At 37.3% G+C, this 24,782-nt stretch overlaps 1 protein-coding gene across 3 annotated transcripts in view; it reads right to left on the bottom strand.

Moving 5' to 3' along the window:
* The window catches only part of Bmpr1b (bone morphogenetic protein receptor type 1B), a 312,069-nt gene that overhangs the window by 157,767 nt on the left and 129,520 nt on the right, over nt 1-24,782 (bottom strand). The window lies entirely within an intron of this gene.

The raw sequence follows: 24,782 nt of genomic DNA, 5'->3' as shown, positions 1-24,782 counted from the left end.
GGCAAACCAGACTAAAATGAGAGGGAAAAAAACCCAAATTAGTAGTAAGGAATGCAAAAGGGGAGATAACAACAAACACCATGGCAGTCCAGGAAATCATCAGAGACTAGTTCGAGAACCTATATTCAAATAAATTTGAAAATCTTAAAGAAATGCACAGATTTCTAGATACATGTGATCATCCAAAACTGAACCAAGAGGATATTAACCACCTGAATAGATCTATAATACAAAATGAAATTGAAGCAGCAATCAAGAGTCTCCCCAAAAAGAAAAGTCCAGGACCTGATGGATTCTCTGCTGAATTCTATCAGACTTTTAAAGAACTGATACCAACCCTCCTTAAACGGTTCCACAAAATAGAAAGGGAATGAAAACTCCCTAACACATTTTATGAAACCAGTATTATACTTAAACCCAAAACCAGGCAAAGACACTTCCAAAAAGGAGAAATATAGGCCAATCTCCTTAATGAACACTGATGCAAAAATCCTCAACAAAATAATGGCAAACTGAATACAACAACACATCAAAAAGATCATTCACCACGACCAGGTAGGCTTCATCCCAGGAATGTAGGGATGGTTCAACATATGAAAAACAATAAACGTAATAAACCACATTAACAGAAGCAAAGACAAAAACCACTTGATCATCTCAATAGATGCAGAAAAAGCCTTTGGTAAGATCCAACACCATTTCATGATTAAAGCTCTAAGAAAACTAGGAATAGAAGGAAAGTAGCTCAACATTATAAAAGCTATATATGACAAAACTACAGCCAGCATTATACTTAATAGAGAAAAACTGAAACCATTCCCTCTAAAATCAGGAACTAGACAAGGATGCCCCACTATCTCCACTCCTATTCAACATAGTACTGGAATTCCTAGCCAGAGCAATTAGGCAAGAAGAAGGAATAAAAGGAATACAAATAGGTAAAGAAACTGTCAAAATATCCCTATTCACAGATGACATGATCCTATACCTTAAAGACCAAAAAAACACTACTCAGAAGCTCCTAGACACCATCAATAGCTACAGCAAGGTAGCAGTACATAAAATCAACATAGAAAAATCAATAGCATTTCCATACACTAATAATGAACAAACTGAAAAAGAATATATGAAAACAATTCCATTTAAAATAGCCTAAAAAAAAATCAAATACCTAGGTGTAAACCTAAGAAAAGATGTGAACGACCTCTACAAGGAAAACTATACACTTCTGAAGAAAGAGACTGAGGAAGACTATAGAAAGTGGAGAGATCTCCCATGCTCATGGATTGGTAGAATCAACATAGTAAAAATGTCTATACTCCCAAATGTAATCTACATTTTTAATACAATTCCCATCAAAATCCCAATGACATTCATCAAAGAGATTGAAAAATCTACTGTTAAATTTATATGGAAACACAAGAGGCCACAAATAGCCAAGGCAATACTCAGTCAAAAGAACAATGCTGGAGGCATCAAAACACTGACTTCAAACTATATTGCAAAGCAATAACAATAAAAACAGCATGGTACTGGCACAAAAACAGACATGAAGACCAGTGGAACAGCATAGAGGACCCAGCTATGAAGCCACACAACTATAACCAACTTGTCTTTGACAAAGGAGCTAAAAATATACGATGGAGAAAAGACAGCCTCTTCAACAAAAACTGCTAGGAAAACTGGTTAACAGTCTGCAAAAAACTGAAACTAGATCCATGTAGATCACCCTATACCAATATTAACTCAAAATGGATCAAAGATCTTAATATCAGACCCCAAACTCTAAAGTTGGTACAGGAAAGAGTAGGAAATACTCTGGAATTAATAGGTATAGGCAAGAACTTTCTCAATGGAACCCCAGCAGCTCAGCAACTAAGAGATAGCATAGATAAATGTTCATAAAACTAAGAATCTTTTGCTCAACAATAGAAATGGTCTCTAAACTGAAGAGACCACCCACAGAGTGGGAGAAAATATTTGCCAGCTACACATCAGACAAAGGATTGATAACCAAAATATACAGGGAACTTAAAAAACTAAATTCTCCCAAAATTGTTGAACCAATAAAGAAATGGACAAGTGAACTAAACAGAACTTTCTCATAAGAAGAAATTCAAATGGCCAAAAAGCACATGAAAAAATGCTCACCATCTCTAGCAATAAAGGAAATGCAAATTAAAACCACACTAAGATTGTACCTCACACCTGTTAGAATAGCCATCATTAGCAACACCATTAAGAACAGGTGTTGGCGAGGATGGGGGGGGGAGGGGAAAGGAACCCTCTTACACTGTTGGTGGGAATGTAAACTAGTACAACCACTCTGGAAAAAAATTTGGAGACTACTTAAAAAGCTAAACATTTATCTATCATTTGATCCAGCAATACCACTCTTGGGGATATACCCAAAAGACTGTGACACAGATTACTCCAGAGGCACCTGCACACCCATGTTTACTGCGGCACTATTCACAATAGCCAAGTTATGGAAACAGCCAAGATGCCCCACCACTGACCAATGGATTAAGAAAATGTGGTATTTATACACAATGGAATTTTATGCAGCCATGAAGAAGAATGAAATGTTATCATTCACAGGTAAATGTTTGGAATTGGAGAACATCATTGTGAATAAGGTTAGCCTGGCCCAAAAGACCAAAAATCCTATGTTCTCCCTCATATGCGGACATTAGATCAAGGGCAAACAGAACAAGGGGATTGGACTGTGATCACATGATAAAGCAAGAGCACAGAAGGAAGGTATGAGGATAGGTAAGACACCCAAAAAGCTAGCTAGCATTTGTTGCCCTCAACACAGAGAAACTGAAGCAGATACTTGAAAGCAGCAGAGGCCAATAGGAGAAGGGGACCAGGAACTAGAGAAAAGGTTAGTTCAAGAAGAATTAACTTAAAAGGTAACACACATGTACAGGAAAGCACGGGAGTGAACTCCCCATATAGCTATCCTTATCTCAACTAGCAAAAACCCTTGGTCCTTCCTATTATTGCTTATACTCTCTCTTCAACAAAATTAGAGATAAGGGCAGAATAGTTTCTGCTGGGTAGCAAGGGGTAAGGGGGGTAAGGGAGGGAGCGGTGGGGGAGTAAGGAGGGGGTGGGGGTAAGGGAAGGAACAGGGCGGGTAAGGAGGGGGGGTAAGCGGGGAGAAATGACCCAAATGTTGTATGCACATATGAATAAAATAAAATAAAATAAAATAAAATAAAAAATGCAAAAGGGGAGATAACAACAAACACCACAGAAATACAGAGAATCATGAGAGACTACTTTGAGAACCTATATTCCAATAAATTTGAAAATCTTGAAGAAAGGACAAATTTCTAGATATTTATGACCATCCAAAATTGAACCAAGGTGAAATTAACCATCTAAATAGATCTATAACATGAAATGAAATTGAAGTAGCAATAAAGAGTCCTCCAAAAAAGAAAAGTCCAGGACCTCATGGATTCTCTGCTGAATTCTATCAGATCTTTAAAGAAGAACTAATACCAACTCTCCTTAAACTTTTCCACAAAATATAAAGAAAAGGAACACTGCATAACTCATTCTATGAAGCCAGTATTGCACTCATACCAAAACCAGACAAAGACACATCCAAAAAGGAGAACTACAGGCCAATCTCCTTAATGAACATCGATGCAAAAATCCTCAATAAAATAATGGCAAACCGAATCCAACAATACATCAGAAAGACCATTCACCAGGACCAAGTCAACTTCATCCCACCAATGCAGGGGTGGTTCAACATATGCAAATCTATAAATGTAATACAGCACATTAATAGAATCAAAGACAAAACCCACTTGATCATCTCAATAGATGCAGAGAAAGCCTTTGATAAGATCCAACACCACTTCATGATAAAAGCTGTAATAAAACTAGGAATAGGAGGAAAGTACCTCAACATTATAAAGACTATATAATGCAATCCTATAGCCAACATCATACTTAATTGTGAAAAACTGAAACCATTTCCCCTAAAATCAGGAACGAGATAAGGGTCCCCACCACCCCCACTCCTATTCAACATAGTCCTAGAATTCCTAGCCAGAGCAATAAGGCAAGAAGAAATAAAAGGAATACAAATAGGTAAAGAAATGGTCAAAATATCCCTATTTGCAGACGACATGATCCTATACCTCAAAGACCCTAAAAACTCTACCCCAAAACTCCTAGACACCATGAACAGCTTCAGCAAGGTGGCAGAATAAAAAATCAACTTACAAAAATCATTAGCTTTTCTATACACCAATGATGAACAAATTCAGAAACAATATATGGAAACAATTTGATTTACAATAGCCTCAAAAAAACCCAAATGCCTAGGAGTAAATTTAACAAAGGATATCAATGAACTCTACAGGGAGAACTACAAACCACTGAAGAAAGAGACTGAGGAAGACTACAGAAGGTGGAAAGCTCTCCCGTGCTCATGGATTGGTAGAATCAACATAGTACAAATGGTTATACTACCAAAAGCAATCTACATGTTCAACACAATTCCCATCAAAATCCCAATGACATTCATCACAGAGATTGAAAAATCTACCCTAAAGTTCATTTGGAAACATAAGAGACTGCAAATACCCAAGGCAATACTCAGCAAAAAGAGCAATGCTGGAGGTATCACAATACCTGACTGCAAACTATGCTACAGAGCCATAGCAATAAAAACAGCAGGGCAGTCCTGGCACAAAAACAGATATGAAGACCAGTGGAATAGAATAGAGGACCCGGATATGAATCCACATAGCTATGCCCCACCTTATTTTTGACAAAGGCACCAAAAACATATGATAGAAAATAGCCTCTTCAACAAATGTTGCTGGGAAAAGTGGTTTTTTGCCTGCAAAAAACTGAAACTAGATCCATGTTTATCACCCTGTACTAGTATCAACTCAATATGGATCAAGGACCTTAATATCAGACCCAAAACTCTGAAGCTAGTACAGAAAAGAGAAGGGAATACTCTGGAAGCAATAGGTATAGGCAAGGACTTCCTCAGCAGAACCCCAGCAGCTCAGCAACTAAGCAAAAGGATGGATACATGGGACGATATGAAATTAAAAAGCTTCTGCATAACAAAATAAATGGTCTCTAAACTGAAGAGACCACCCACAGAGTGGGAGAAAATGTTTGCCAGCTATACGTCAGACAAAGGACTGATAACTAGAATATACAGGGAGCTCAAAAAACTAAACTCTCCCAAAACCAATGAACCAATTAAGAAATGGGCAAATGAACTAAACAGAATTTTTTCAAAAGAAGAAATCCAAATGGGCAAAAAAACACATGAAAAATGCTCACCATCTCTAGCCATAAAGGAAATGCAAATCAAAACCACACTAAGATTCCACCTTACCCCTGTTAGAATAGCTATCATCAGAAACACCAACAACAGATGTTGGTGAGGATGTGGTGAAAAAGGATCCCTAATCCACTGCTGGTGGGAATGTAAGCTAGTACAACCACTCTGGAAAACAATATGGAGGCTTCTTTAAAAAACTAAACATAGATCTGCCATATGATCCAGCAAACCCACTCCTAGTGATATACCCAAAGGAATGGGACTCAGATTACTCCATAGGCACCTGAACACCCATGTTTATTGCAGCGCTATTCACAATAGCCAAGCTATGGAAATAGCCAAGATGCCCCACTACTGATGAATGGATTTAGAAAATATGGTACTAATACACAATAGAATTTTATTCAGCCATGAAGAAGGATGAAATTTTGTCATTCGCCAGTAAATGGATGGAACTGGAGAACATCGTTTTAAGTGAAGTTAGCTAGGCTCAGAAGGCCAAAAGTCATATGTTCTCTCTCCTATGAGGACTTTAGACTTAAACACAGTACTATTGTTGGACATGGGTCACACACTAAGGGGAGAATACATACTGGAGGAATAGGGAAAGTGTCTGATGTCCCCACTGCAGAGGAGCTAATGTAGTAACCTTAAAATGACAGAGGTCAATATGGGAAGCTGACTGGGAAGTAGTGAAGAGGTCTGGTAGAGATGAATCAATCGGCTTATAATACACATGTGCATGGAAGCAATGATAGGAATCTGTCTGCATAGCTATCCTTATCTCAACTAGCAAAAACGCTGTATCTTTCCTATTGCTTATGTCTTCTCTTCAACAAAATTGGAGAAGAGGGCAGAACAGGTTCTGTCTGGAAGTGAGGGGGAGGAAAGAGAGTGAGCGGGGGGTAGGGGAAAGAAATGGCCCGAACAATGTATGCACATATGAATAAATGAACAAAAAAATTTTAAAAATTAATGCATTAGTTTAAATTATTAAATTTACTATGACTCCAAGGCAATGTACCATAGTAAGATTTAGGATAGCTGAGGATGAACCTCTCTTTTGCAAGAGAAATACTGTCATTAATAAACCACTGCTCTTAGTCAGATCAATATTAATAAAGAGTATATATAGAAACTGAGCAGCTGAACACTGACTCCATTAAAACTATCCATTCAATTGCTAAGTGAGAGAAGGGAATTTGAAGAGGCTATACACCATGTGATTCCAACCATGTCACATTCTGGGAAAGGCAACACAACAAAGACAGCAAGAAGTTCTAAGATTCCAGGCATTTTGTGGGGGTAGCAGATGAGTAGGAGAAGCAGAGAGGATTTTTAGGGCAGTGCAGCTACTCTGTATAATGCTGTATGACATGTGCTTAACAAAACCCACAGGACTATACTACACAAAGAGTGAGCCCTAATGTAAACTGTGAACTCTAGGTAAGTCTCTTTCTCTTCCCTTGTCTCCTTGAAGCATGTGGCCTAGAGTGTTATTATTTATCGAGCGATTGCTATCTAACAAGGGCTCAAAAATGTTATCTCTATTCTCAAAGCAACCCTGACATACGGTTATGCTTTTGGTCTTTTTAAGATAAAGAAAATGTTATAGGGCTTGTCTGAAGCCCTATAACAAATAAATTGTAGAACTGGGATTCAACTCAACTCTCTGACTGGATTACATTCCAAATATTAACTCTTTATCAGTCACTTAAAGAAGGGCAGATTCTGCCCACATCAGGCAGAGCAGTGGACAGAGCAGCACCTTCGCAAGCAGGAAGGATGGAAAGAGCTTCTGCATTTCTCTCAAAGACTGGCAGAAATTTATTTTACATTGTTTTAAGAAATTGTTTATTTTTATTGGCATATATTAAATTATACATTGTAAGGGGTTCTATCATGACACTTCCATACATGTACAGAATATACTTGGATCATAATCACACCCTTTTTTTTTCTTTCTCCTTTTATCGGTTTTACATTTACTTACAGGTGTATACATTGTTTGTACCACATCACCCCGTACCCCCATCTCCCCAGCACCCCAGCTTCCAGGCAGAACCTGTTCTGCACTGTTCTTCTCCAATTTTGTTGAAGAGAAAAGATAAGAGATAATAAGAAAGACATAATGTTTTTGCTAGTTTGGGATAAAGACAGCTATATAGAGGGATTCCTAGCGTTGCTTCCATGCACTTGTGTATTGCAATCCACATTGGTTCACCTCTACCAGACCTCTTCACTACTTTCCAGTCCCCTTCCCATAGTGGCCTCTGCCAGTTTAAGATTACTATATTTGCTCCTCAACAGGGAGCACATCAACCATAGTCAAGTTTTAGGTTTCCTTCCCTGTCCCTATTCCTCCCGTGTACATTCTCCCCTTAATGTGTGACCCATGTCCAATATATTACTGCATTTGTTTTGGGCCTATAATCTGCATATGAGGAGAACATGCAGTTTTCGGCCTTCTGAGCCTGGCTGATTTCACTTAAGATGATGTTCTCTAGTCCCATCCATTTACTTGCAAATGAAAAATTTCATTCTTCTTTGTGGCTGAGTAAAATTCCATTGTATATAAATACCACATTTTCATGATCCATTCATTGGATGTGGGGCATCTTAGCTTTTCCATAGCTTGGATATTGTGAATACTGCTGTAATAAACATGGGTGTGAGGTGATTTTGTAATAACTTGAGTCGCATTCCTTTGGGTATATCCCTAGGAGTAGTATCATAAAGCAGATCTGTGTTTAGTTTTTAAGAAGCCTCCATATTGCACTAGCTTACATTCCCATCAGCAGTGTAAGAGGGTTCCTTTTCCCCTGCATCCTCACCAACATTTGTTGGTGGTGGTGTTTTTCATGATAGCCATTCTAACAGGGGTGAGATGGAATCTTAGCGTGGTTTTGATTTATGGCCAGATATGGTGAGCATTTTTTCATGTTTTTTGGCTGTTTGGATTTCTTCCTTAGGAAAAGTTCTGTTTAGTTCATTTGCCCATTTCTTTATTGGTTCATTGATTTGGGGGGAGTTTCCTTTTTTGAGTTTTCTGTGTATACTGGTTATCAGTCCTTTGTCTGATGTATAGCTAACACTATACCCACTCTGTGGGTGGTCTCCTCAGTTTAGAAACCATTTCTTTTATTGTGCAGAAGCTTTTCAATTTCATGTAGTCCCATTTGTCCATCTTTTTTCTTAGTTGCTGGGCTGATGGAGTTCTACTGAGCAAGTCCTTGCCTATACCAATTGTTTCCAAAGTATTACGTGCTCTTTTGTGTACTAACTGCAAGGTTTTGGGTCTGATATTAAGGTCCTTAATCCACTTTGAGTTGATACTATTACAGGGTGACAGGCATGGATCTAGTTTCAGTTTTCTGCAGGCAGATAACCACTTTTCCCAGCCATATTTGTTGAAGAAGACGTCTTTTCTCCATCATATGTTTTTGGTGCCTTTGTCAAAAATAAGGTGGGCATAGCTGTGTGGATTCATACCTGGGTCCTCTATTCTGTTCCACTGGTCTTCTTATCTGTTTTTGTGCCATGACTACCATGCTGTTTTTATTGCTATGGCTAGTATAGTATAGTATATATGGTAGTATGCTTTGAAGTTTGGTATTGTGATACCTCCAGCATTGCTCTTTTTGCTGAGTATTGCCTTGGGTATTCGCCATTCCAAATGAACTTTAGGGTAGATTCTCTGTGATGAATGTCACTGGGATTTTAATGGGTATTGGGCTGAACATGTAGATTGCTTTTGGTAGTATAGCCATTTTTACTATGTTGATTCTACCCATCCATGAACATGGGAGATCTTTCCATCTTCTGTAGTCTTCCTCGACCTCTTTCTTCAGTGGTTTGTAGTTCTCCTTGAAGAGGTCATTTACATCCTTTGTTAAGTTTATTCCTAGGTATTTAATTTTTTTTGAGGATACTGTAAGTGGAATTGTTTTCCTGTATTCTTACTCAATATGTTCATTGTTGGTGTATAAAAAGGCTACTGATTTTTGTAAGTTGATTTTGTATCCTGCTACATCGCTGAAGCTGTTTATGGTGTTTAGAAGATTTTGGGTAGAGTTTTTTGGGTCTTTGAGGTATAGGATCATGTCATCTGCAAATAGGGATATTTTGACTGTTTCTTTACCTATTTGTATTCCTTTTACTTCTTCTTCTTGCGTTACTGCTCTGGCTAGGAATTCCAGGACTATGTTGAATAAGAGTGGGGAGAGTGGGCACCCTTGTCTCGTTCCTGACAGAATTTTAATAATGGGTTCTGCAAGACGGCGGAAAGATCAGACTAACAAATTAATCAATTGATGAAATTAAAGCAACATCTGCCCTGTTAAGAAGTTAAATGTTGTCATGTTCAATTTGATTCAAGGTTAAGAGACATATGCTCTTCTGTGGGCAGCTGGGTCTTTGTCAAGGCAGAGGTTACAGAAGGAGGGAGTGACTAAAAAGGAGTTGGGAAGAGAAGACACAATGAACTTGAGATATCTGTGTTATATTCTTGTAAGTATTTTTAACAGACATTTAAATAGATTGGTCTATAGCATAGGAGAATTTCTCTTATTTTCCAATTTCAAACCTTGTCACCATATAGTTTATTCTTTTTTTTTTTTTTTTGGTACTGGGGTTTGAACTCATGCTCTACAGTTTGAGCCACTCCACCAGCCCTTTTTTGTGATAGGCTTTTTCGAGATAGAGTCTTGTCAAGAACTATTTGCCCAGGCTGGCTTTGAACCATGAGCCTCCTGATCTCTGTCCCCTGAGTAGCTAGGATTACAGGCGTGAGCCACTGGTGCCCAATTTATTCTCAATGCAGAACCCCAATGAGTTACTTAAAAATGTAATGCAGATCATATGCATCTTCTAATCCACACATTATACCACTCTCTCATTTCACTCAGAATAAAAGTCAAAGTCCACGTAATGCTCAGAAAAACCCCATTTGACCTGCTTCCTCATTTTGTCTCAGACAGCACTTAAACAGCACCCCTCTCATTTTCTCAGGACCAGCTCACAGATCTCCCTCCTGTCCTCTAATATGGCTAAAAGTTTGCCTTTGGTATCCTTCTCTTTGCTGTCCACATTCTGGTGTGTTCTTTCAGCCGAAAGCTGCACGATGAACTCTTCAATTCTCTGTTCAAATGGCACCTTCTCAGCAAAGCCTACCATGGCCACATTAAGGTAGAGGGGCCAAACTTCATTTTTCATTATTGGGTTTTTATTGCTTGTCTCTTCCCAATAGAAAGTAGATTCAGTGAGAGCATAGACTTCAAGTGCCTAAGCCACACCTTGAAGGTAATCAACAGTTGTTGCATACACGACTGAAATAGACATTGATGAACCATAAGCCAACAAGAGTGGTTCCCAAAGTCAAGAGATCTCTCAGTGGTGGCATATATCATGAGAAATACCTCAAAATCACTATTTTAAAGGAGCAAAAGCTCACAAAGAATAAAAAACAACTCTGGGGTGACTAGGAGGAAAACGAGAAGAGGGATGAATGAGACTGAAGTAAGGAGAGACTGGTCAACAATGCCATTTGCTATGGGAGGATCAAATACAAAAGGGGCTGAAAAGAGCCCAATTCTTACATTTACAAAGTATTGTGACACAAAAACCTCTGAAATGTACAATCTAAAAGTATTGATTTTATGGCATATGAGTTATATTTTAGCAAAGAAGTTATGAAGAAATAGGGCTGGAAGAGTGGCTCAAGTGGTAGAGCACCTGCCTAGCAAGCCTGAAGTCCTGAATTCATACCCCAGTACCACAAACACAAAAAAAGAAAGAAAGAAAGCATTGGTGCCTAAGCTGTTTTCATTGGGGATAAGAAGTGAGCATATGAATGAAGAAATACAAGAGTATAATCACTTATAATAACTTTATAAGGTTAGGTGATAAAGGAAAAAGAAAGTGATGTAGGTGATGGTTTAAAACAGCAAGCAGGCCAGGCTCTGTGGCTCATGCCTGCAATCCCGGCTTCTCAGGACGCAGAGCTCTTGAAGATGGCAGTTCAAGGCCAACCCAGCCAGAAATACCGTAAGCCCCTACCTGAAAAAAAAATAAGTAAAGCAAAAATGGCTGTGGAGGTGGCTCAAGTGGTAGAGCACCTGCCTAGCAAATGTGAGGTCCTGAGTTTGAACACTATTACTGCACAAAACAAACAAGTGAATAAAAAACAGCAAACAAAACAAGAACAAAAATTTATTACAATGTAGAGGTCAAGTCAGTGCTCTAAAGTCAAGGTGACCTGAAGTTTCCTCTTTTTCAAGATGGATTGTAAACTATATATATGCCTTAGTTTCTTCATTAATAAAATGGGTTCAATGTTAGTGTCTGTTGCTGAGAACCAGTTTGCACACCAACTTATTTTACTGTAATGGTTCACTGTATAGATATATGAGGTTTTACTTTCCATTCATCAGCTCATGCACATTTGGGTTGGTTTCTATTTGGGGGCCATAATGAAAAATGCTACCATGAACACTGTATACAAGTTTCTGCTTGTAATTATGTTTGCTTAAACTTATCAATCTTGGGTAAATTCCAAAGAATGAAATTTCTGAGCAACATGCTAATTTTATTTTCAACATTTTAGAAAACTTTCAAACTGTTTTCCAAAGTGGCTGTGCCACTTCATATCCCCAGAAGCAAATGATAAAGGCTCCACTATCTCTACAACCTATTTAACAAACATCTGTAATTTTCTCCCTCCCTCCTTCTCTCTCTCCTAACAATACTACTATGATTTTGGAGGTGGTACTAGGTTTTGAACTTCAGAGCCTCATGGCTTGCCAGACAAATGCTTAAGCCATGCCTCCAGCACATTCTGCTTTAGATATTTTTCAGATAGTCTCACATTTTTTGCCCAGCTTGGCCTCAAACCAAAATCTTATCTGTACTCCTCCCCTCCCCGGTAGCTAGGAGTACAGGTGTATACCAACATTCCAGGCTTTTTTTGTTGAGAGGAGTCTTGCTAACTTTTTTCCCAGGCTGGCCTTGAACTGAGATCCTCCCAATCTCTACCTTCCCCTAGCTGTGATTCTAAACATGAGCTACTGAACCAGGAGATACCAGTAATTTTGAAGTAGAATCCCACTGTCATTTCCACAATAACTAACAACCTCGGGCATTTTTTCATGTGATTATTTTGCTATTTGCTCTGGACTTCCATTAAATATAATTTCAGCAAACTTTAGTACCAAATACAGTTTAAAATGTATTTTCAAGGACTTAATAACAATGTATCTAGCATAGACATATTCTTTTCATTAACTAAGAACAAATGAAAGATTAACAAGTTACAAATATTGACTAGTATATTGTTGCAGCTTTTAAAATAGCTAATTTTGAATTCCTATATAGCTTCAACACAATACTTAGTAAAGAGAAGAAACTCTGAAAAAACAAAAGCAATTACAGAGAAAATTGTTAATCCTCTGTTCAGTCACAACTCCCAACACTGGTATTTTTACTTTGCTGATAAAGCAAACATTAGCTAATGTTAGAAAACTGGAATTATAATCCAGAAACATTAATAAATTTTAATTTAATGCTCCCTGAAGTTAGAGATTAAAAAAAGCAAAAAGTTAAGTAATGAATGATTTCGAAATATGGTGTTGGCAAAGTTTATCAGAAAATTAGCAGGACAAATTTAGGTAGCCCTTTTAAGAATGAGATACCAGGGCAAATGGTTCAAGTAAAATATTAGTGACTGGAGTACTTTTTTCTACCTTTAGGGACTTCTTATGAGTGGTATCTTATACAGAGTCACTTACCTTTAACTCTAAGCTTCTTCGTTCTTAACTAATAAATAATTTGGTCCCCAGGACCTGTCAGGAAAATCATACATACCTCTACTCACCTTGACTACTGCCACTGTATTTAAATATTTATCCCTTATGACTTTGAGAAATACTGACTGTACACTCGTAAGCCATTTGTTCGTTTCAACTAGAACAGTGTTATATGTAAATTAAGAACAAAAGAATATACTAAATAAGCAAACCACAGCAAAGAATGTGTGTCCTTTTTAACTTCTACTTGCCATCACACCAAACTAATGCTAAACTAAACTAAAATGCCTTATCACTTATGAATAGAAATTGTTCTGAAATTCAAAGTGCATGAGCACACATGACCAGAACCAATCACAATGCTCTGTTACGCTAAATAAAGTAAGTCAACAGGGCAAAGCATCAGAAACATCAAGTTATTTTTATGGTGTACTTGTTGCTACCTGGACATTGTAAAACTTCAGCGATTTCTCTTCATGCTTCTTAACAATACCTGGGCTTCTAGCTATGCAGCAGTATTTCCATTTTTTTCCTACAGTTAAATATGTATTTATATAATATGAAGGACAATTCTCCAAAGGTATTCTTTAACCCAATATTAATTTGCAAAACAATTTTAAGAATTTACTATTTTTTAAAAAGTTTATAGTTATTAAAATCATCATATATTTTTTAAGAGACATTTCTTAAAGTCAACAAATGAATCCTTACTGGTTCAAAATTTTTTACTATTATTCCAGAAGAAAAATTAGATTAGGTCTAGAAGAAAACAAGAACCTGAACAAGAGTATTTAACTTCATTAATTTCTGGATGGTTCTAATATCCAGATAATAATTGTGACATTTCTGGCAACTTGTTCAAAAAGATGTAGTTCAACTCTCAAATGTCTTTTTCCTTGTTAGGAAGGACTCATTTGAAGATTTTTTTTTTTTTTTTTTTTTGGTGGCACTGGAGTTTGAACTTAGGGACTCAAGTTTGCTAGGCAGGCCCTCTACCACTTGAGCCACTCCTTCAGTCCACATTTGAAAATCTTTTCATTAACAAATTTAGGCTTTTAAAACTTATTTAATAATACAGCAGTAAGACATGAAATATCACTGAAAGGCTAAGTTTAACTAGAGAGTAAAAATATTAAAGTACAGTAAGTTGAATAATTCATGAAAGAAAACAAAACAAAACCAATACTGACAAATACACTTTCCTATGGAGAATTAAAATTGTAAAGCTGAGGAATATCATCATTCATTTTAATACCATTTTTTCTAACCAAAATATATTTCAGAAAAGAAAAGGAAATAGGAAGACTGCAGATCAAACTAATTTTAATAAGAAATGAATGAGATATCCTTTACTCTTATTTGGCTCACAAATAAAATGTTGTTGTTTCTTCTAGTTGTCCTGCTTGACAGAGCTTCACATTTTTTTGAAATGTGGTGGCAAAAATAACTAAGGAGTAAAGAAAACAGAAAGACTAAAACTGAAAAAGAAAACTGACTTTTAGTTCTGTTCTTTAGTAGATCTGAATACTGTCATGTGTAACACATTTCCAAGGACTCATTAAATTAAGATTATGAGATGGGCTCAAGTAGTTTTGAAAGCTGTCATAAGACTATATTAGGGAGGGTGAAAACTACCTGAGACCTAATCTGAGCAAGAGCAGAGCTGGAACTGGGGTGGTGAGAGACAGGCGGTTCAAGTAGACAAGGTAAGAATAAAGAATACACTCCCAACTTCCCTTCATAATGCAAATCATGCTAACAAATAGCATGTCATTTTAGTAACACCTCTGTTTATTTTTGTGTATGTAACAATTAAATCAAAAAATTGTTTTGTATCAATGTTCATATTTGGAAGTGCTACTCACACTTCATACCCTAAAAACATCAGTAGAAAATATGACAGAATATTTTCAAACTGTAAGAACCTCAGAACATGTTCTCAGAGTTAAGGAATCCATGTTTATGGGGCAAAAATAGTCCAACTAGGACTCACATTCACATAGCATTTTTAAGAGATTTTCTTTCCTACATTATATATTTTGATCTTCAGGACAAGCGATGAGAATGTGCCTACTTCTACACATGAGGGAAGTGAAGTTCACAATAGGCAAAGAAATAACCCATGGTGTCCAAGTGGGAAAGAAAAATAGAATCTAAATTCAGATTATCTCACGTTAAATTTTGGGCACTTACTAGTAAATCTTTCAGTAATAGCATAGGAAAATATCTCAGTAGAAATTATTTTCACAGGGGAAAAACAGTAATTCTTAAGGAAGTCTTTCAATTTGGGACGTATTTTTGTTGACAATGGCACCACACACAGACACACAAGTTCTTACCTTCATGCCTTTTCCGCAGTGTTGCTTAGTAACAGTATCCTCAACTCAATCCTCCGTGCTAAAAATTTCAGTGTTATCACTTCTACGCTATTTCCAATCAGAACTGAAGACTCAAGATTTGGTCTTTGAAAAGGCTCTGAAGTTTGTCTTCCCTTTCCTTTCCCATTATTTCTGTCAAAACTCAGACTTAACTTTACATGACTTTAAATGCTGAAATGATCACAATCTGGTCTCCCCATCGCCACTCTACTTTCTCCTCCATCAATCTTTTATATTGTTACTACACTTTTTTTTCAACACCTCCTCTTGCTGACAACAGAGTTGAAACTTCTCAGCATGCAATCCAGGCCTCTCCACCATCAAGACCTGGCCCTACCCTCCCTACCTTTTCAGCTTCATTTCACCTTTTGCCCATAACACAAATCCCACATTACACTCCCCTAACACGCAAACCATATGTTCACTGGAAATGCCACGTTCAGCACTTCCACACTTCGCTGTCTCATCATTCAATGACCTTCTGTTAACCTTTATTTCTACAGAGAAAATTTTAAGCGAGTGCAGGACTAGATCCCAATATGTGAGAAGATAGACAAATTAAAAGAAGGAAGATTTCCTTGGATGCTGTGTATTAAGACTTCTTGCTTTACTCGTTTGCTGTCTCTTTGGAAAGGTGACAAATTCTTTGATTTGTTCTAGTAGAATTTCCTCCTAAAAACTAAGGGAAAAACACATACAGTTCCCCAGATGTCCAGCAGCAAAGTTGTGACAACACTGTGTCATTTCAGTATGATTCTGAGGGACCTGGTATTTCTGTCCTGAGCACCCATTCTCCTTCACAATTTAACATCTTTGTGATAAAAAAAAAATAAGGCAATGAAAATGTGCTCATTTTAACAGTCTGATTGGACTTTCCAAAACCAAATATCTAGCTCTCAGGTAAAAGTATGCATTGGAGTGCTGCAGAGACTCTGAGGCAGGAGACAATCAGAGTAGTCTTAAGTAGGATTTAAGTGCTACGATTATGACAACAGTAGCCATGGAACTAACTATATAGAAAATTTTAAATATTTATGTGCCCCAAAATTGCTGCATTTTCTTTTGCACAGCAACACAGTTTAAAATACACTGATGAACGTTATCATTGGGCTTACTGGCAATCAGTATCAATTAAAAACTATGCTTTAAAATGCCTATCAGGTGTTACTGGGAAATGAATCTATCTGAATTAGCAGCTACTGAAAAGTTTATCAAAGAGTAAACAATGTATAGAAAGCCCCAAGTGAGTGATGAAAACCTTGTTCAGATGACAAGCCACATATCAGTTAGAAGCAGTGCTCAGACTCATTGGCACCTATAATGTTTTCTTAATCTCCCAAGTGTGTACAATATCACAATCCTCCAGTTGGCTTAGGATACACTTATTTATTGCTTTATTCTATTAAAACTACTTTAACTTGCTTATAATCCTGACAAATCCATTTTATGATTTTAATTAGCAGTTCTAATGCTTCCTGTGGAATATTTTGTATTTATTTTATGCTTTCATTCAATAAACACTTACTGAGTGTTATGGGCCATCTGTTAGGAGACTGGCACTATAGACACAATTTCTGTTCTCACTGAGACTGGTGAGAGAGGCAAACTGGTGACCAGATTCCTACAAATCAATACACAATGGCCATGATACACTCAGTACGTGCGCACACACAGAGAAAAGATAAAGGACTAGAGGTGTGGCTCAAGTAGTAGAGTGCCTGCTTTGCAACTTCAAAGTCCCCTTGAGTTCAAACCCCGGTCCTACCAAAAATAAAACAAAAAAGATAAAACTCCTGGAGACAGAGTTCAGAGAAGGCATTTTGGAAGGGGAGGTCCTACCTGAGTTACTTAAACAGGCTAAGTTAGCCAGGAAGTATATATAAAGATTTCAAATGTACAGCACTTAGGATAATGCTAAGAATCAGACTATGGCCTTGTGGAGAGAACCTTCAGGGGAAGTGGTAATGGCTCCAGGCTTACAAGCACTGCTCTTAGTTATGCAGTACACAGTGACTGTATTTCTAGGTTTACCTCCTTCCTGCTGACATTTCCACTGTATATTCTTGGAGGGGTGATATAATTGTGCATATTATCCACAATCATTTTTCTGTCAGCATTTTTATTCATTTAATTAGAAAGTATTTCTTGAGAAACTGTGATTTGACAGGCTTGGGGTTTTTTGTTTATTGCTTTTCCTTTTTTTAAGTGTTGTTCTGGGGATACACTGTGGCATTTACAAAAGTTCTTACAATATTTTAAATATATGATACTGGAATTCACCCCCTCCATCATTCTCCTTTACCCCCCACTTCTCACCGTTCCTGGAATAGTTTCAACAGGTCTCATTTTTCCACTTACAGACATGTGTACACAGTATTTGCACAATATTCACCCTCCTACACTCTTTCCCCACATTCTCTCCCTCCCTCTGGTACCAACGCCCCCAGATAGAGCCCATTCCAACCTCCTGTTCTCCAATTTTGTAAAAGAAAAGAAAAATGACAGTTTTGTTTGCTTAAGGTAGCTATTTAGGGAGTTTCCTGGTGACATTTCCATGTATATGCATTATATCCCAAATTGGTTCATCTCCTCTATTTTTCTTCTTGGGAATATGATGGCAAACAGACACTACAGTTTTCTGCCCTCATGACCTTTACTTTCTATTAGGGAGAAAAAACTAACCAGTAAATATGATAGTATCATGGTCTCCCAAACCCTGCAATGACAGCAGTAAAACAGAAGAATGTGATAGCGCTGAGGTGAAGAAAGTTTCAGCTGGGGAAAGGAGGTTTAAAAACTGCTTTGCCTGAAGCTTTTCTTGGATCTGAGGACTAAATGATGAGAAGGAGCCAGCTATGTAAAGATCTACAGGAAGAGCATTCCAAACAGAAAAAACCTGCTGATGGAACCTTCCTTGGTAAGAACAATCTCTGACTTTTACGTGACAAAAAAATCTGGAGATGGGGAGCACATGATGATGTCAAGTAAGTAGATGGTGGCTGAAAGATGAGGTTACTTTAGGCCAGTGGTTCTTACGTGTACTACACATAAAAATCATTTGGGACATTTTTAAAAATCTAAATGCCCAGGTCATATCCAAAACCCAATGGAATCAGAAGCACTAGAGTACAAGTCAGACACCAGTGTTCTTTACAATTTTCCATGTGATTCTAATGTGCAGCCTTTGTTGAAAAGTACTAATTTAGGCCATTATAAAGTGTTTAAATTTTAGTCTAATCACATAAGCAGTCAATGAAAAACAAAAGTTTCATCTGAAATATCTGTGATATATGGATATTTGGCAGAAAGGAGTACACCTTAAGAATACATTCCTTTCTAAAGAAAGTTCTCTTTAAGTGCAATAAAAATGAAAAAAAAGTTATTGGAATATTTTCCTTTAAAAATTCAAATAATTTAGGTGAAAATGGGGCTGGGGGGAGTTGGGAAATACTTAATGTAGTTATATCCATTCTGATTCATAGATTTTATTTATTCCTTTGTGCATTCTAGAATACATTTTCTTATAACTTCTGAGTAACTTTCTATCTGTTAAGAAGAAACGATACACAAAAAGGGTCTCACTGTGTTGCTCAGGATAGCGCCGGACTCGGGTTCACGCAATCCTCGTGCCTCAAGTTCCTGAGTAACTGGAACTACAGGCACCTGCCATCAAGTCCAACATTATTCTTTTTGATTATTCCCAACTAACCAAGGTACTTCTGCCGGTGTGGATCCTATACTTCATCCCTGCTGCTGAAAGGGAACATCACTTTGTAACACCAAGTTCTGACAAGAATCACTGGCTTAAGCTGCATGAGTCAAAAGGGAAATAATCTTTGAGGAGAAATGGGGTAGATTTACTACAGCTGTTAGAAACTGAGACTCACTCTGGGTTACAGGATGATTTGAACACTTAGAAACATTTATCAGGTGCCATAGGCATTTCTGTTGTTCAAATAAACACACTGGAATGCCTTTTCTTGAGAGTATATTTAGCACAAAATAAAGTATCCTAATCATAGCAAAGCTTATATCTTCTAACTCAGTGTCACCGTAGGTTCTTATTTTTTTAACTGCTAATATTAAGCCATAGCCAAGCAAATTCAGTTAATTTTTTTGTCTTTTTAAAAATTATTATTCATTTATTCACATGTGCATACATTGTTTGGGTCATTTCTTCCCCCTGCATTCAGTTAATTTTTAAGAAGGCAAAAGTAACCAAGTACTGGCCACAACACAAGAAATAAACCAATAGGCTGAAATCTGATTTCACTATTATGTGGAGCAGTGAGTTCCACTGTGGAGCAGATCCTCCAGGCGCTACTAGGATAATAAAATATGCTAACTACTTGAGGGAACTAATTAAAAGTTCGACCACTCAATATGAGATAAACTTATGATACTCTTTTACTTACCTACTCAAAACACAAGCTTTCTAATTTGCACATATAAGTATTAAACTACTTCCCAATTTTTCTTTAAAGAAATTTTGAGACATTACACACATTTTCTACAGTTCATTTGTCATGAAATTCACAGCATGTGGGAAAAGTGGCTATCTGCCTGCAGAGAACTGAAACTAGATCCATGCCTGTCCCCCTGTACTAGTATCATCTCAAAGTGGATTAAGGACTTTAATATCAGACCCAAAACCTTGCAGTTAGTATATGAAAGAGAAGGGAATACCCTGGAAACAATAGGTATAGGCGAGGACTTCCTCAGTAGAAGTCCACCAGCCCAGCAACCAAGAGAAAGGATGGACAAATGGGACTACATGAAATTAAAAGCTTCTGCACAACAAAAGAAATGGTCTCTAAATTGAAGAAACCACCCACAGATTGGGAGAAAATACTTGTTAGCTATACATCAGACAAAGGACTAATAACCAGAATATACAGAGAACTCAAAAACACTAAACTCCCCCAAAATCAATGAACCAATAAAGAAGTGGGCAATTGAACTAACCAGAACTTTTTCTAAGGAAAAAAATCCAAATGGCCAAAAAACACATGAAAAAATGCTCACCATCCCTGGTCATAAAGGAAATGCAAATCAAAACCACACTAAGATTCCACTTCACCCCTTTTAGAATGGCATCATCAAAAACATCACTAAAAACAGGTGTTGGCAAGGAGGTGGGGAAAAAGGAACCCTCATACACTGCTGGAGGGAATGCAAGCTAGTACAACCACTCTGGAAAAAAATTTGGAGGCTCCATTAAAACTAAACATAGATCTGCCATGTTATCCAGCAATCCCACTCCTAGGGATATACCCAAAGGAATGTGACTCAGGTTATTACAAAGGCACCTGTACACCCATGTTTATTGCAGCACTATTCACAATAGTCAAGCTACAGAAACAGCCAAGATACCCCACAGCCAATGAATGGATTAAGAAAATGTGGTATTTATACACAATGGAATTTTACTCAGCCACAAAGAGGAATGAAATTTTGCCACTCACAAGTAAATGGATGAAACTGGAGAACATCATCCTAAGTGCAGTTAGCCATGCTCAGAAGACCAAAAATTGCATGTTCTCCATCATATGCAGATTATAGACCCAAAACAAATGTAGTAATATTATTGGACATGGGTTACAGACTAAGGGGAGAACACACACAGGAGAAATAGGGAAGGGAAAGGAAACCTAAAACTTGAATGTGGTTAATGTGCTCACTGTAGAGGAGCAAATAAAGTAATCTTAAATTAGCAGAGGCCACTATGGGAAGGAGACCAGGAAGTAGCAAACCAATGTGGATTACAATACACAAGTGCATGGAAACAACACTAGGAATCTCTCTGTATAGCTATCTTTATCCCAAACTAGCAAAAACGTTATGTCTTTCTTATTATCTTTCATCTTTTCTCTTCAAAAAAAAGAAAAAGAAAAAGAAAGAAATTCATAGCATGCGAGTTAAAACAAATGACACCTTCTACTCCTTAGGGCTTCATCTGATGAGTCCAGCCAAGATAATCTCTATCTTAATACAGCGTTTGCAATTCTGTACCTTTATTAAAAATTCAGTGTTCTTAACTTGTATTAGGTCAGAAGCTATGTTTTATATTTTTTGCATATTCATAATACCTCTTTCTTTGTGGTGTTAAACAAACACCTAGTTGATTAGTGAATAATAAAGTCATCCATCTTCCACTGTAGAAGAAAAGACAAGTTAAAGCAGCAAGTACTAGTATAAACTTATGTAAATACGTATTTCCATTTCCAAGCCCTGACTCCAAGTTTCTCCCTCCTTGGTATAATAAAGAGAGAGAGAAATATTTGACAATGTGAAATAACTGGTATTGCTATGTTCCAAATAACAAGGTGGATCAATGAGTAAGAAGGTTGGTTGAATAAGGACTGCAGATTTGAATGAAAATAACATAGCACTATAATTCATTCAATCACTCATTCCTTCAGTAAATAATTTTGACTATTTAATATATGCCAGTCATCTATTACATACAAAAATAAGTAAGAACACAACCCCTGACTCCAAGTTGCACACAGTCAAAATCCGTACTGCATACTAATAAAAGCAATGCAAGAATCATGCAGAACTGATAAATCTGTAAGTACCTAATTAGAGAAGAAAGCTATCCTGGAACTAGGTCTTAATAGAGCAAGTAGAAACTAGTCCAGCAGAAGAGTCAGAGGGAATCCCTTCCAGAAGAAGACATAGCTGTGAGACACTGCACAGTCTGCAGGAAGAACGGCAGCAGCTCCGAACAGCAGGAGTATGCACTGCAGTTCTAGAAGTGTCAAGAGACAAGATAAGAAAGGAAGAAAAGGGCTTGACAATTACTTCCTAGTTAAAGGAAATGAATGACAAGTTCAATTTTCATGAATAACAATAAATCAAGTAAGAAATAAATTGTCACACATATTTCATAGTACAACTGAGAGATGGTACAAGAAGTAAATTGAAATGATCTGAAAATATTTGTTATTAAAATCCGACATTCTGGTTGTATGCCTATCTCTTTTTTTTTTTTCATTTTTCTTTTATTATTCATATGTGCATACAAGGTTTGGTTCATTTCTCCCCCCTGCCCCCACCCCCTCCCTTACCACCCACTCCACCCCCTCCCGCTCCCCCCCCTCAATACCCAGCAGAAACTATTTTGCCCTTATCTCTAATTTTGTTGTAGAGAGAGTATAAGCAATAATAGGAAGGAACAAGGGGTTTTGCAGGTTGAGATAAGGATAGCTATACAGGGCATTGACTCACATTAATTTCCTGTGCATGGGTGTTACCTTCTAGGTTAATTCTTTTTGATCTAATCTTTTCTCTAGTTCCTGGTCCCCTTTTCCTATTGGCCTCAGTTGCTTTAAGGTATCTGCTTTAGTTTCTCTGCATTAAGGGCAACAAATGCTAGCTAGTTTTTTAGGTGTCTTACCTATCCTCACCCCTCCCTTGTGTGCTCTCGCTTTTATCATGTGCTCATAGTCCAATCCCCTTGTTGTGTTTGCCCTTGATCTAATGTCCACATATGAGGAGAACATACGATTTTTGGTCATTTGGGCCAGGCTAACCTCACTCAGAATGATGTTCTCCAGTTCCATCCATTTACCAGCGAATGATAACATTTCGTTCTTCTTCATGGCTGCATAGAATTCCATTGTGTACAGATACCACATTCTCTTAATCCATTCGTCAGTGCTGGGGCATCTTGGCTGTTTCCATAACTTGGCTATTGTGAATAGTGCCGCAATAAACATGATTGTGCAGGTGCCTCTGGAGTAACAGTCTTTTGGGTATATCCCCAAGAGTGGTATTGCTGGATCAAATGGTAGATCGATGTCCAGCTTTTTAAGTAGCCTCCAAATTTTTTTCCAGAGTGGTTGCACTAGTCTACATTCCCACCAACAGTGTAAGAGGGTTCCTTTTTCCCCGCATCCTCGCCAACACCTGTTGTTGGTGGTGTTGCTGATGATGGCTATTCTAACAGGGGTGAGGTGGAATCTTAGTGTGGTTTTAATTTGCATTTCCTTTATTGCTAGAGATGGTGAGCATTTTTTCATGTGTTTTCTGGCCATTTGAATTTCTTCTTTTGAGAAAGTTCTGTTTAGTTCACTTGCCCATTTCTTTATTGGTTCATTAGTTTTGGGAGAATTTAGTTTTTTAAGTTCCCTGTATATTCTGGTTATCAGTCCTTTGTCTGATGTATAATTGGCAAATATTTTCTCCCACTCTGTGGGTGTTCTCTTCAGTTTAGAGACCATTTCTTTTGATGAACAGAAGCTTTTTAGTTTTATGAGGTCCCATTTATCTATGCTATCTCTTAGTTGCTGTGCTGCTGGGGTTTCATTGAGGAAGTTCTTACCCATACCTACTAACTCCAGAGTATTTCCTATTCTTTCTTGTATCAACTTAAGAGTTTGGGGTCTGATATTAAGATCCTTGATAGATTTTGAGTTAATCTTCGTATAGGGTGATATACATGGATCTAGTTTCAGTTTTTTGCAGACTGCTAACCAGTTTTCCCAGCAGTTTTTGTTGAAGAGGCTGCTATTTCTCCATCGTATATTTTTAGCTCCTTTGTCAAAGATAAGTTGCTCATAGTTGTGTGGCTTCATATCTGGATACTCTATTCTGTTCCACTGGTCTTCATGTCTGTTTTTGTGCCAGTACCATGCTGTTTTTATTGTTATTGCTTTGTAATATAGTTTGAAGTCAGGTATTGTGATACCTCCTGCATTGTTCTTTTGACTGAGTATTGCCTTGGCTATTCGTGGCCTCTTGTGTTTCCAATAAATTTCACAGATTTTTCAATCTCTTTAATGAATGTCATTGGAATTTTGATGGGAATTGCATTAAACATGTAGATTACTTTGGGGAGTATCGACATTTTTACTATGTTGATTCTACCAATCCATGAGCATGGGAGATCTCTCCACTTTCTATAGTCTTCCTCAATCTCTTTCTTCAGAAGTGTATAGTTTTCCTTGTAGAGGTCTTTCACATCTTTTGTTAGGTTTACACCTAGGTATTTGATTTTGTTTGAGGCTATTGTAAATGGAATTGTTTTCATACATTATTTTTCCGTTTGCTCATTGTTAGTGTATAGAAATGCTAATGATTTTTCTATGTTGATTTTATATCCTGCTACCTTGCTATAGCTATTGATGATGTCTAGAAGCTTCTGAGTAGAGTTTTTTGGGTCTTTAAGGTATAGGATCATGTCGTCTGCAAATAGGGATATTTTGACAGTTTCTTTACCTATTTGTATTCCTTTTACTCCTTCTTCTTGCCTAATTGCTC

Source organism: Castor canadensis, chromosome 9 (genome assembly GCF_047511655.1).
Source record: "Castor canadensis chromosome 9, mCasCan1.hap1v2, whole genome shotgun sequence".
NCBI lineage: Eukaryota > Metazoa > Chordata > Mammalia > Rodentia > Castoridae > Castor > Castor canadensis.
Note: the sequence above shows the minus strand (reverse complement) of the source record. Positions and strands in the feature narration are given on the sequence as shown.